At 37.6% G+C, this 13,022-nt stretch overlaps 1 long non-coding RNA gene across 1 annotated transcript; it reads right to left on the bottom strand.

Annotated features, from left to right (window-relative positions):
- Positions 1 to 1,955: 1,955 nt before the first annotated feature.
- On the bottom strand, positions 1,956 to 5,648 carry LOC133821395 (uncharacterized). Its single transcript, XR_009887536.1, has 2 exons — positions 5,197 to 5,648; positions 1,956 to 2,231 (listed from the first exon to the last, which is right to left on the bottom strand). It is a non-coding gene; the product is annotated as an uncharacterized LOC133821395 (long non-coding RNA).
- Positions 5,649 to 13,022: the final 7,374 nt, after the last annotated feature.

The following is a 13,022-nucleotide window of genomic DNA, read 5'->3' on the forward strand; positions in this document are numbered from 1 at the left end:
CTGAATATCTGATTATGTTTTGTGAATTATTTGGTTATCGAGTGTTACGTGGTGCCTATAAAAGACAAGGATAAGAGCGATCAACCATGGGTTAGAGAGCTCTAAGGGTGAGGTGTACCTTGTCAAGTGCTCGACCGCCACTGTTGAGGGATTGTACAGGGACAGAAACCTAAAATGTGTATTTTTCCATTAGAGTGGCCTCCATTATTTATGACTTTTGGAAATCTTTTAAATAAGTTCTTTAAACCCTAATTTTTAATGGGAATCCCATGTACTAAACATTTATTTTAATGAAACTTATCCGCTTCTGACCAAAATCTTTTAAACAAAATTTGTTTACGAATTTAGGATCACATTTTCATTTAATGACTTGATTAGCAAGTCCTGCACTATTTTAAACATACAATGTAACGTTCTTGGTTATCCAGGGCATTACATGTTGTATCCGGGGTTTTATGTAATTTAAACTTAGTTCATGCTAGGTTTATTGACATCTCAAGCTCTCAAAAAGCCATCGAATAATCAATTTTCCAAGCTTCTAAGTTTTGGACCTGGTTGTATCCAAGGTTTTAAGTAATTTAAACTTTTCCAGCGATCTTATTCTGATCCACCTCGGGTTATATTCCCCCCAAGTAACCAAAATGTAGAAACTATCTTGGTTGCTTTTAGAAACATGAATTCTCGAGCAAATACAACCTTCAGAAGAAAAATTATTTAAAACCACCTTAATAAGAAATATTATTTAATAATCCATTTGTTATTTAATTAAATGGCTTTTATGATTAAGCCTTACATGGATGATGGTACTATTGATAATACTATTTTAAGAAACAGTCCATGAGACTATTTCTCCATTCAGTCGTGCTATCTTGAAAGTTCCTTCATGCAAAACTTCCACGATCTGATATGGTCCTTCCCAGTTTGGGCCTATTACACCGTCCTTGGGATCCTTATTCGCTGAAAAGACCCTTTGAAGAACCAGGTCGCCCAATCCAAAACTACGCCTCTTGACTTTAGAATTATAGCAACGAGTGATTTTTTTGTTGATAATGGGCGAGCTGTAACTACGAATCCTCTTGTTTCTCATCAATTAGGTCGAGAGACGCGTTAAGTAATTCATCATTCCATTCCTAGCTAAATGTCCTTTCCCTGTGAGTGGTTACCATTACTTCGATTGGAAGAACGGCCTCGCTTCCAAAAGTCAAGGAGAAAGGAGTGTCTCTCGTGGAGGTTCTATGAGAAGTTCGGTATGCCCAAGTACTTGCTGGAGCTGTTTGGGCCATACTCCTTTGGCCTCATCTAACTTCTTCTTACGGCTCCTTTAAGGTTTTGTTCACAGCCTCGACCTGTCCATTGCCCTGTGGATAAGCTACTGAGGAGAAGCTCTTAATAACATCGTATCTTTCACAGAACTTAGTGAAAAGATCACTGTAGAACTGTGTCCCATTTTCCGACACAATATTTTTAGGAAGCCCAAACTGACATACAATACTTTTTACCACAAAGTCCAGAACTTTCTTAGAAGTGATGGTTGCTACTACTACAAAAAAGGCTTTATAGGACTAGCATTGCGAGTTCTTAAAAAGTTTTTAGGACTCACGGGGCGCGAGTCCTCTATTTGAGAGCCTTAAAAACTAAGGTTTTTAGGACCAGCATTGCGAGTCCTAAAATGATGTTTTTAGGACTCACGTTGTGAGTCCTAAAAGAATGTCCGCGAGTCCTAAAAGATCTTGCTGAGTGCCTTTAAGTAAGGTTTTTAGGACTCGCAAATGATGTTTTTAGGAATCGCACTGTGAGTCCTAAAAGAATGTCCGCGAGTCCTAAAATATCTTGTTGAGTGCCTTTAAGTAAGGTTTTTAGGACTCTCTTTGGGTGCCCTTAAAAGTTATATTTTTAATTTTTTTAAAAATTATTTATTGTTATTTTAAATTAAAAATTATGATTTAAATGAAACATTTATATACAAATTAATCTAAAAATTTATAGATTAAAATAAAACTTATTAAAATTATAATCATCTTGACCTTAAAAAATATATAACTAGATTTACAAAGTAAATAATTAACCATTCAAACAAGAATCATTTACTCTAATAAAAATTACAAATATAATAAAACACTAAATTCATTGTCACACAACATATATTTCTTCTTCTTGTCCTTGTACTCACCCTCGTCACTGCCTTTCCAAAGTAAGGATTGGTTGCCATGAATTTCTTTCTAAAATCATCCCTGAAACATGAAAAATCACATTATAATACACCGAACATGAAAAATTATAACTAGATTTTTATTGTAGTGTACATAAATAAGTTTATTCGCAATTGTTACAATTTTCATTTTGATTTAAAAAATATATCCCTTTGAGTGTCCAAAATGTATTAAAATAAATTTGAAAAGAAAATACTAAAAAAATACCAAAAATTTTTTGGACCCTATACTTCCATATTAAATACAGAATAAAAAAAGAATAATATAGGTAAATAACATACATATATATTTATATAAGATAAAGTATTTATTTATCAAAGAAATGAAAAAACATAGTGTAATTAAGTGATATTTTTATTTCACCCTTTTGAATCCCAAGAATAATACTTCATACTGAAATAATAATAGAAAGAAAGAAATGGTGGAGCACTATATATATGAAGAAAAATCTATTGTTTCCATTCCCAATTATCTAATAATTGTTGTTTCTTAATATCTAAGTAAACAAAAGAATGCATAATACGAAAAATAATCAAGATAATTCCTTTCTCATTACAGCTCATTATGTGGTCTTCATTTAACACATTTATGGGGCATCACTAAGCAAGAAAAGCACCAAAAATCTAAAACTGCATCAAATAGTGCAGCAAACCAAATTTTAATAAAGAAGCCAACATAATACATCAAATTGATATTCATGAGAGTAATGCAAATTGATGCAAGTAAGAACAAATAACAATAAAAGAAATAAGAGTCACTCAATACCCTTTTAAAGATTACCGTATTTTGTCTTATGTTCAAGATTAAATAAAAGTGTTGGGCTTGACATGGCAAACCTCTACAGTAATTCACAAATTTAGACTTACATTAGCTTCATCATTATTCCACTTAAACTAAACAAAGCAAACACTTAAAGAAATTTCCTTGATGTGATCAAATATAGATCCTTGATCTCTCTTCTCTTGGTATATATACTAATAATGAATGATCTCATAATATTACCTAATCAAATCCAAATCCAATTTTTTTTTATTATGTTTTTATAATGCAATGCATGAAATCATCCAAATTTTGTGATAAATAGGCTCCAAATCACAATGAGTGATTTGGATTTTAAGATCCAATCAATCACATATATACCAACTAGAATGTGATTACCAAATTTAATGTAATAGTAAAATCATACAATAATTCTAAATTTTTAATAGGACAAAGATATAAATTTTTGGTATCATATAATTTCACTCACATATATACTTAGTATCTTATTATCAAATTTTATGCAAAAATTAAAACAATAATTAATATAGAAGTATGTAAACATATGTAATTAATCCATAAAAAATAATATATACTAAACTGTAAATTAATATAGGAAACCAAACCGTAGCTTATCTAAAATAATAAACCAAATAGTATCCAAGCACTCACACCACTCACATCACTAACTCTTTTGGGAGAGAAAAGATGAGGATTTTGATTAAAATTATAGAAAGACCTATCCTACACTTATAATCTCGAAAGCACAAATCTGTGATCACATAGTTACTCTAAATCGACTCTTTTGAGGCTCGGATTAAGCAAATTTTGTGATTAGTAGCAAAATTGAAATTGAACTTAATTATTAATTAGATGGTCAAATGTTAAATATCCGGATCACAAATTTATCATTATGATAGTTATCATTTTCATATTTCCACACAAAACTAAGTACAAAAAAATCTATAGAAAATCGGGCAGCATATCCCCTAATTTACTAGTCTAGCCATCTATCACAATCAACACCAACATGTCAAAAAAATCAAACAGCACACAGGTTTTCATCCATATATCACCGCAGCACACAAAATTATCAAAACCTACTTCACTAAGACATGCAAGTTCTCAATCTTCTATTATCACTGCACACAGAATTCCCAGAGCCTACTTCACTACGGATGAATATCTAAGATATTCAAAATCCACTAAAGTAATACAATTATCATTCAAAATTGTCAAATAACAAATAGTATCAATATTAGCCTATATTATTTATTATTTATTCACTAAATAGTTGGAATAGTTATGAGGAATAACCTAAATAATCACCTGCTATGAGGAATAACCTAAATAATCACATTCACTAATAGGATCAGATCATACTGTCATATTAAACATGATAAAGAATTAGAACGAGATGTATAAATATAACTAATCACCTGCTGATTGGACACTTATGCCAGTAGGAATATGTTGAATGCAAACTGAAGGTCTAGTTCCACTCTGCTCTTCTTCAAGCATGGAGGAGGATGTTATATTCAAATCCCTATCATCAATTTGAAGGTTGTAAGTGTTTTCAAGGAACAGGGGAGCAATGTCTACGCTTGCTGAGCTACTCTGGATGATTTCCACAAATGTGTCAAGCTGTGAAAATTTTAATCAAGATGAATAGAATCTTCTACTTAGTAGTCAATACTTTTAGAATAGAGCTATGAGACATGACATAGCATTGGAGCATTGTCTTGACTCTTACAGTTTTATTATTTAGAATGTTGGATGAAAAACCAGACTGCATTGTTCTATATTAGAATAAGGTGCAACATTAAATTGGAGTAGTAGTGAAATTACTCTTCACACAACACATCATATAAAAATCTCTATGCACTCACATAGTCTGGACTAAGTTCGTTCCTTAAATCAACAAAGAACAAAAGAATCTCATCTTAGTGAAGAGAGTAAATAAACAGAAGAAACAATACACATCTGTACCGTAAGGGTAGGAAAATAACTAAGGCTCTTGCAAAGTCTTAATGTTTCAGAACTGGAGAATGTATAAGCATATATGTATGTATTGGCTGAAGAACTACACTAGATATGGTATAGCAAAAAAAAAAAAAAAATTATCAAGTAAGACGTGGAAAGTAGCTAGGATTCAAAAAACTTTATAAATAAGCAACTGATATAAAAATATTTGGCCAGAGATTAATAGCAAAAACATAAGCTGTACCTCAAACAGCACAGATTCAACATTAGGACCTCTAATCATGAAGTGGACACCCCTTTCTCCTAAAAGATATCCATACACATACTTAAATTCAAATTCTATAGTCACTGACTTAATGCCGCCACCATTCATCGAAGGACATTTCTCAACCACTCTCCCTTTTCGTCCTTGCTTTCTCCCCCATTTTGTATACATTCTCAACAGTTTACTTGCCCATATCTGGACATGGAATATATAAACAAAGTCAGAGAACAAAAGAGAATGAAAACATAGGAGAGACAATAATCATCTTGTTGAGCTTTTTCAGAAAAATGCCAAATTTCTGTTAGACGTTGCTTCATTTAATTACATACCAAGTTGGACCATGGAATTCCAAACATGTATGTTTTATCTCCAAAAGATCATACATAAAAGGTTAAATATATGAGATAAACAAGGTAAAAAAGATTATCAAACCTCAGCTTTAATAACTACACATGCTCCCTCAATGTCATATGGCCCCTTTAGAAGCTTGGCCATCTCATAATGATCCAAAACCTTGCTTATGTCTAAAGAAGCACTATATGCTTGCTTGAAAAGCCCATAATTGATAGCATCTATCTCGGCCAACTGCATTATTAACTTTGCCTCTTCAACCTGCAGACATAAATTAAATAAGAACAACAAAATAATCATTCCAACTAAAAGAGGAAAAATGGTAAAGATGATTGGAGCAAACTCATATAGACAAGTTCTAAAGAATGTTAGGAAAAATCAACAAAATGCACCAACGCACATTATCCTATATTAAAATATGATATTATCATATTACCAATTATAATATATATATATAAATAAATAAATAAATACCAATCCTATAAATAAATCTGATATCATATATATTATAATATTAAAATAAATATGATATTATATCCTATATATATATAAATCTGATATCATAAATAAATCTGATATGATATATATATATATGAAATTATAATATATATATATTTATATAAGCAAACAAATCAAAAAAATAAAAGCAATATATACCTTGAAGAAAACCCACGGCTGGAACCGTGAGCAGCCAGCACACCCTACGCCAAATACCTACTAGAGTCGAGACCTTGTACTGCCGGCGAGACTACTGGAGCCAAGACCTGCGCCGCCGTGAGTGCTGGAGCCGAGAACACAACTACCGTCGAGCGCCGCTAAGAACCCAGCTGCCGTCAATGCCGTCGTTCACCTGCTGCCGTTCATCTCTTTCAGCAGTTCAGCCTTGGTGTGGTTGATTTACCAGCCATCCATTGCTGTGGTTTTGAGTAATAAAATCCCTAAATGTGTATTTTTTTAAGTGTAACCCTATAATTTCAAAATATATGGTTGTTTTTTAAGTGTTTTACATAAAACATTTAAGGACTCCCAAAGCAAGTCCTTAAAATTATTAAGTAAGACACTTATTTTTTAGCCTAGATATTTTTAGGACTCACATATTCTTTTAGGACACTCATTGCGAGTCCTAAAAGAGTATTAAGGACTCCCAAAGCAAGTCCTTAAAATTATTAAGTAAAACACTTATTTTTATAGCCCAGATTTTTTTAGGACTCGCATTTTCTTTTAGGACACTCATTGCAAGTCCTAAATTGTGTTTTTTCAGGACTCTCAATGAGTGTCCTAAAAAATCCATAAATATTTTTAAGGACTTGCATTTAGGTGCGTGTCCTAAAAAAGTGTCCCGTAAAGGGTATTTTGTAGTAGTGATATAAAGGCTCAGCTTCTACCCACTTCGTGAAATAATTGATTGCCACCACTGCATAATGAACTTCTCTCTTGGCCATAGGTAGGAACCCTATTAGGCCAATTCCCCACACCACAAATGGACATGGGGATAAGATCATCGTTAGCTCGACTGGAGTAGCTCGGGCCACTATGGCGAAGCACTAGCATTTGTCGCATTTATGAACATACAAGATGGAGTCTTTTGTCAAAGTGGGCCAAAAATAGCCTTGCCTCAATATTTTCAATGCTAGCCCCCCCCCCCCCCCCCCCCCCCCCAGCATGATCTCCACAAAAGCCTTCATGCATTTCCTGTAAAATGGTTTTAGCCTCCTCGGGCAAAGCACAACGTAGGAGAGGCAATGAATGACCACGTCAGTACAATGTCCCATCTACTATCACATACCTCAGTGCTTGATATAGTATTTTTCTTGCATCCTTTCTATCCTCAGGTAACCTTCTTGTGGTGAGGTATTCCACTATTGGGGTCATCCAGGTCGGTCTTGTGTCGATCATCTCGACCTCTACCATTTTTTCTGTCACGCTTGGACTCTCCAAGAACTCTACTGGCACTACATTCAAGGTCTCAGCTTCCCTGGTGGTGGCAAGCCTTGCCAAAGCGTCAGAATTAGAATTCTGCTCGCGAGGTATCTGTTCAACAGAACTGTACTCAAATTCGAATTGCTCCCCCTTCACCTTAGCTAGGTAAGCCACCACCTTAGCTTGGTAAGCCTTGCCAAATCTGGTGCATTCAGCCACAAAATCAGCAAGGGCCTGACTACTGATTGAGGTCTATAGTACGTACCATATCTCAAACTGGCTGAGTTCAACTGCCCATTTTAAAAGACGTCTCGACGTTTCAGATTTTTGTAACATCTGCCTTAAAGGTTGGTCGGTCATGAAGTTGATTGAATGGGACTGAAAATATGGCTGGAGCTTCCTCGATGTCAATATCAAACAAAATGCCATCTTTTCTATCAGTGGATACTGTGATTCAACTCGGAGAAGTCTCTTGCTTATATAATACACCGGTTTTTGAGCACGGTCTTCTTCTCGAACTAAAACGACACTGACTGCATTCTTTCTCATGGCCAAATAAAGGAATAGAGGTTCTGCAGACATAGGCTTAGACAATATTGGGGTTCAGATAAGTGAATTTTTAGATCAAGGAATGCCTGCTCGCACTCCTCATTCCATTCAAATTTCTTTTTTCCTCTGAGCAAGTTGTGGAATGGCATGCACTTATCAGTGGATTTCAAAATAAAACAATTCAGAGCTACCACCTTTCCAGTCAGGCTTTGAACTTTTTTATGCGACCTGGGCGAAGGAATTTCTAACAATGATATGATTTTATTAGGATTCGCTTCTATTCCCATCATATTGACTATGAATCCCAGAAATTTTCCCGATGCTACTCCAAAAGTATACTTCTATGGATTCAACCTCATTTCATACCTCCTTGATATTTCAAAGCATTCTTTCAGATCGGATACATGGTTATCGGAAATCTTGGATTTGACAAGCATATAATCAACATACACTTCCATATTTCTCCCAATCTGATTAGCAAAAATTTTGTTGACTAATCGCTGATATGTAGCTCCAGCATTCTTCAGCCCGAAAGGCATGACTTTATAACAATATACGTTAGTTGGGGTTATGAAGCTAGTATGTCTCTTGGTCTGCTGGATTCATCGTAATCTGGTTATATCTAGAATACGCATCCATGAAGGACATTAGCTCGTGACCTGTCGTGGCATCTACCAACTCATCAATCCTTGGCAGTGGAAAGCAATCCTTGGGCCAAGCTTTATTCAGGTCAGAGAAATCGATACAGGTCCTCCATTTCCCGTTTGGCTTTTGGACTAGCATGGGATTGGCAACCCAGATCGGGTATTTTTCTTCACAAATAAACTCGCACTTTAATAGTCGAGCTACTTCATCTTCCAATGCTTCAACTCGGACTGTTCCCAAATGCCTCTATTTTTGGTAATTTTCAGGCACGTTCTTGTCCACGTTTAGAGTGTGTATGATCACATTCGGGCTTATTCCCACCATGTCCTCATGTGACCAGGCCAAGATGTCCAGATTCTTTTGTAAGAAATTGACCAGCTCCCTCTTCCTTTCATCATCAAGATTTCTCCCAATCTTAAACACTCTTGAAGCTTCTTTGGGGTCTATACTTACTTCCTCGAGCTCCTCAATGGCCTAGAGCTCTGACCTGTCTTTGCCCATTCGTGGGTCAATGTCATCATGTAGGACGACGTCGCTATCCTTTGCTTCTTAAGGTTCTTCCGTCCCACAAGTAACTTCCACTTCCAGGGACTCCTCTCCTCCGTTACTTATGTCCATAGCTTGTTGCCCGGGTTGTGATTTTCCCTTCAAAGAAATGCTATAGCATTCCTTGGCAGCGAGCTGATTGCCTCTGACGGTGCATATTCCCGCAGTTGAGGGGAACTTGATTGCTAGGTGGCGGATAGAAGTTATGACTTCAAATATCATCAACGCAGGACGACCCAAAATCACATTGTACACGGCTGGACAATCGATTACAACGAATTCAAGTAGCTTGGAATCGGTTCATGAACCATCTTCCAATGTTACCACTAATTCAATCGTTCCGATGGCAGCCAACCCTTCACCAAAAATCCCATAAAGAATCATTGAGGTCACCTTCAGCTTGGTTATAGACAACCCCATTTTTTCCAAGGTGGACCTACAAAGTAGATTCACAAAACTCCCGTTATCTACTAGTGTCCTCCATACTCTCCGGTTGGCGAGTTGAAAGGTTACGACCAAAGGATCGTTGTGTGGGAATTGGACATGGCTAGCATCTTCTTCTGTAAAAATGATTGGTTGTTTTTCCAATCGTTGTTGTTTTAATAACCGCTATTCCGAGATGAATTCCACTCCATTATAGGATTTCAGTTCGTTAATGTACCTCTTCTAGGCACCTCTCCTCCTAAAATGGTGGCTATATCCCCCCTAGTATCGAAGGAGGGTTGTCCTGATTCGTCCACACTATTAACCCATCTTTGAACTCGTCCACACTATTAACTCCTTTTCTCTGTAATTCTTGCCACAGGTTGCCTCCAACAAGGATTCCTGTCCTCATTTCCATGAGCTTGTAGCTATCGTCGACATCTCTAGCTTGTGCAGCGACATTGGCAAACCTACTTAGATTTGCCTTCAATGATTCGCCAGGTTGTTGCTTTACATTGTCAAATGAATCAGTCTTAACCCGAGTTGTCTGGGAAGCCCTGAATGCTCTCTTGAAATCAGCAGAAAACTTCTTCCATGAGCTAATTGAATGCCTCTTGTATTATTTAAACCACTGCCTGGCTGGCTCAATTAGAGTAGAGGGGAATAAAATGCACCTTAGATCGAGTCTGACGTTGTGGGCCATCATTATGGTGTTAAACATCCCAAGGTGATCAGATAGATCCCCATCTCCGTCAAACTTTGACAAGTGTGCCATTCTGAAGCCCACTGAATATGTGGCCACCGCAATATTTGGAGCGAAAAACTCAAGCTCATACTCTGAGTCACACTCGTCTTTATCTTTTGCAGATAAAAGGTTCTTCATTTTCTCCTCCATCTGAGCTAGCCTCTCGAGGGTTTGATCCCTGGTCTCTAGGTTATTTTGAGGCTGTTCAACAGCTCCCATCATATCATACGTATTTGATGGGTTGTTGTACCTCCAAGCTCGAGCATGGTTTTGTGCGACATTCCCATTATAACGTACTTTCAAAGGACCTCCCTCTTGACGAGTATAACTAAAACTCTCGTCTCGAGCTGAATTTCTTCTCTGCGAATTCAAGCGAACACGCAGATCAGGCTGCGAAACGTATTGAGGGCTTTGTGCCAAACTTAGATGATTTCTCATATCGCCCTCGGGCCTATCAGTTTGACGACTTTCAGTCCAATAACTTCCATTTGTGAAACTTATAGCTTATAGGTGAGGCCGAGGATCCAGATTCTCAACAATTGTCCGTGGGACATAGGTATGGGCAGACAGAGGAGGGTTTCTCCTACTGTCTACATAAGAAGGAATGTCCTGCGTAGGCCGAAGTGGTGTTGGATGTCTAATAGGTAATGGGGGATGCCTTACTGGCGAGGCAATCCTTGTCACATCATTTCGAACTAAATTAGCCCGCCTCTATTCTACCCCATTATTTCTAGCTATCTGCGCTTGATGATCCGATCGTGATGTAGGAGGGTTAGCTGGAAAATTCTGTCTCTGTGAGCCTATCCCAACCATTCCTCGTGGGTTTCCATGGGTATTCCCAGGCGCATGTGAAGAAGACACCAAACTTGGGGTTGCGGTTCTAACTGATCGACTGACATGCTGATAACCCTTATGAGGGCCACTAGATTAAGCATTTTGGTGGTCTCGTGCTGTAGGCACAGAAATTAGGGTGGCATTCTTGACTGACCGACTTGGTTTGGGTCGATTATTCCTTTGGGACTTATGAGACCCACTTTGCCTCTTTCCGACATTAACGTCGATTGCAAGAGGGGGTAACCGAGCCAAAACCTCCTCAATTTCCCTGTTTTCCCTAGTAAGATGGCTTCTTAACTGCATATTTTCCAATTCAACTGCAGTTAAGTAGTCTAGGTTTGGATTCGGTGGCAATGATGCTGAACTCCCATTATCGCCGTGACCCGTCAGTTGCTTTCCCAAATGTTGCTAGACTTTAGGGACATGCTTGTTTGAAAAAGCGGTATGATGGGCTTCCTACCCACTAGGTTGTACAATCTCATTGTCGTGCATTGAGCGAGTGATCACCATGATTAGATTTGATTGGGATTTGGATGAAAAACACTAATTTCCCTCTCAATGAAAGCACAAAACTGTGACGCAATTTTTTGCCAACAGTATATTAAGAAATAATAAGGTAGATTAGTGCTTAATAATAAATCGTAATGAAAAATTAAATGAATTCACAAGAACACAAATCTTTTACGTGGTTCTGCTCTAGTCATCCTCACCACTTCCATTCCACTTTTTATTTCCCCCTTGGTTATTCTGGATAACAGTTTGAGTCGTAGCTGCATCATCTGTCACTGCTCCAATGGACTGGACAGGGATCTGGCTGGTTCCTGCAATAGAAGCTCGTGCCTCTTCCAGGTTAACCCATCTTTGAGCTCGTGCCAAGAACTCGTCCACACTATTAACTCCTTTTCTCTGTAATTCTTGCCACAGGTCGCCTCCAACAAGTATTCTTGTCCTCATTACCATGAGCTTGGAGCTGTCATCGGCATCTCTAGCTTGTACAGCGACATTGGCAAACCTACTTAGATCTGCCTTCAATGATTAGCTAGGTTGTTGCTTTACATTGGCTAATGAATCAGCCTTAACCCGAGCTGTCTGGGAAGCCCTGAACGCTCTCTTGAAATCAGCAGAAAACTTCTTCCACGAGATAATTGAATGCCTCTTGAATTGTTTAAACCATTGCCTGGCTGGCCCAATTAGAGTTTAGGGGACTAAAATGCACCTTAGATCGAGTCCGACGTTGTGGGCCATCATCATGGTGTTAAACATCCCAAGGTGATCAGACAAATCCCCATCTCCATCAAACTTTGACAAGTGTGGCATTTTGAAGCCCACCAAATATGTGGCAACCGAAATATTTGGAGAGAAAACCACGAGCTCATCCTCTGAGTCGCATTCGTCTTTATCTTTTTCAGATAGAAGCTTCTTCATTTTCTCCTCCATCCGAGCTAGCCTCTTGAGGGTTTGGTCTCTGGTCCCTAGGTTATTTTGGGGTTGTTCAACAACTCCCATCATATGGTACGCATTTGATGGGTTGTTGTCCCTCCAAGCTCGAGCATGGTTTTGTGGGACATTCCCATTGTCACGTACTTCGAAAGGACCTCCCTCTTGACGAGTATAACTAACACCCTCATCTCGAGCTGAATTTCTTCTCTACAAATTCAAGCGATCATGCAGATCAGGCTGCGGATCATATTGAGGGCTTTGTGCCGAACCTAGATGATTTCTCAGATCTCCCTCAGGCCTATCACTTCGACGACTTTTAGTCCAATAACTTCCATTTGTGAAGCCTACACCT

Source organism: Humulus lupulus, chromosome 3 (genome assembly GCF_963169125.1).
Source record: "Humulus lupulus chromosome 3, drHumLupu1.1, whole genome shotgun sequence".
Classification (NCBI taxonomy): domain Eukaryota; kingdom Viridiplantae; phylum Streptophyta; class Magnoliopsida; order Rosales; family Cannabaceae; genus Humulus; species Humulus lupulus.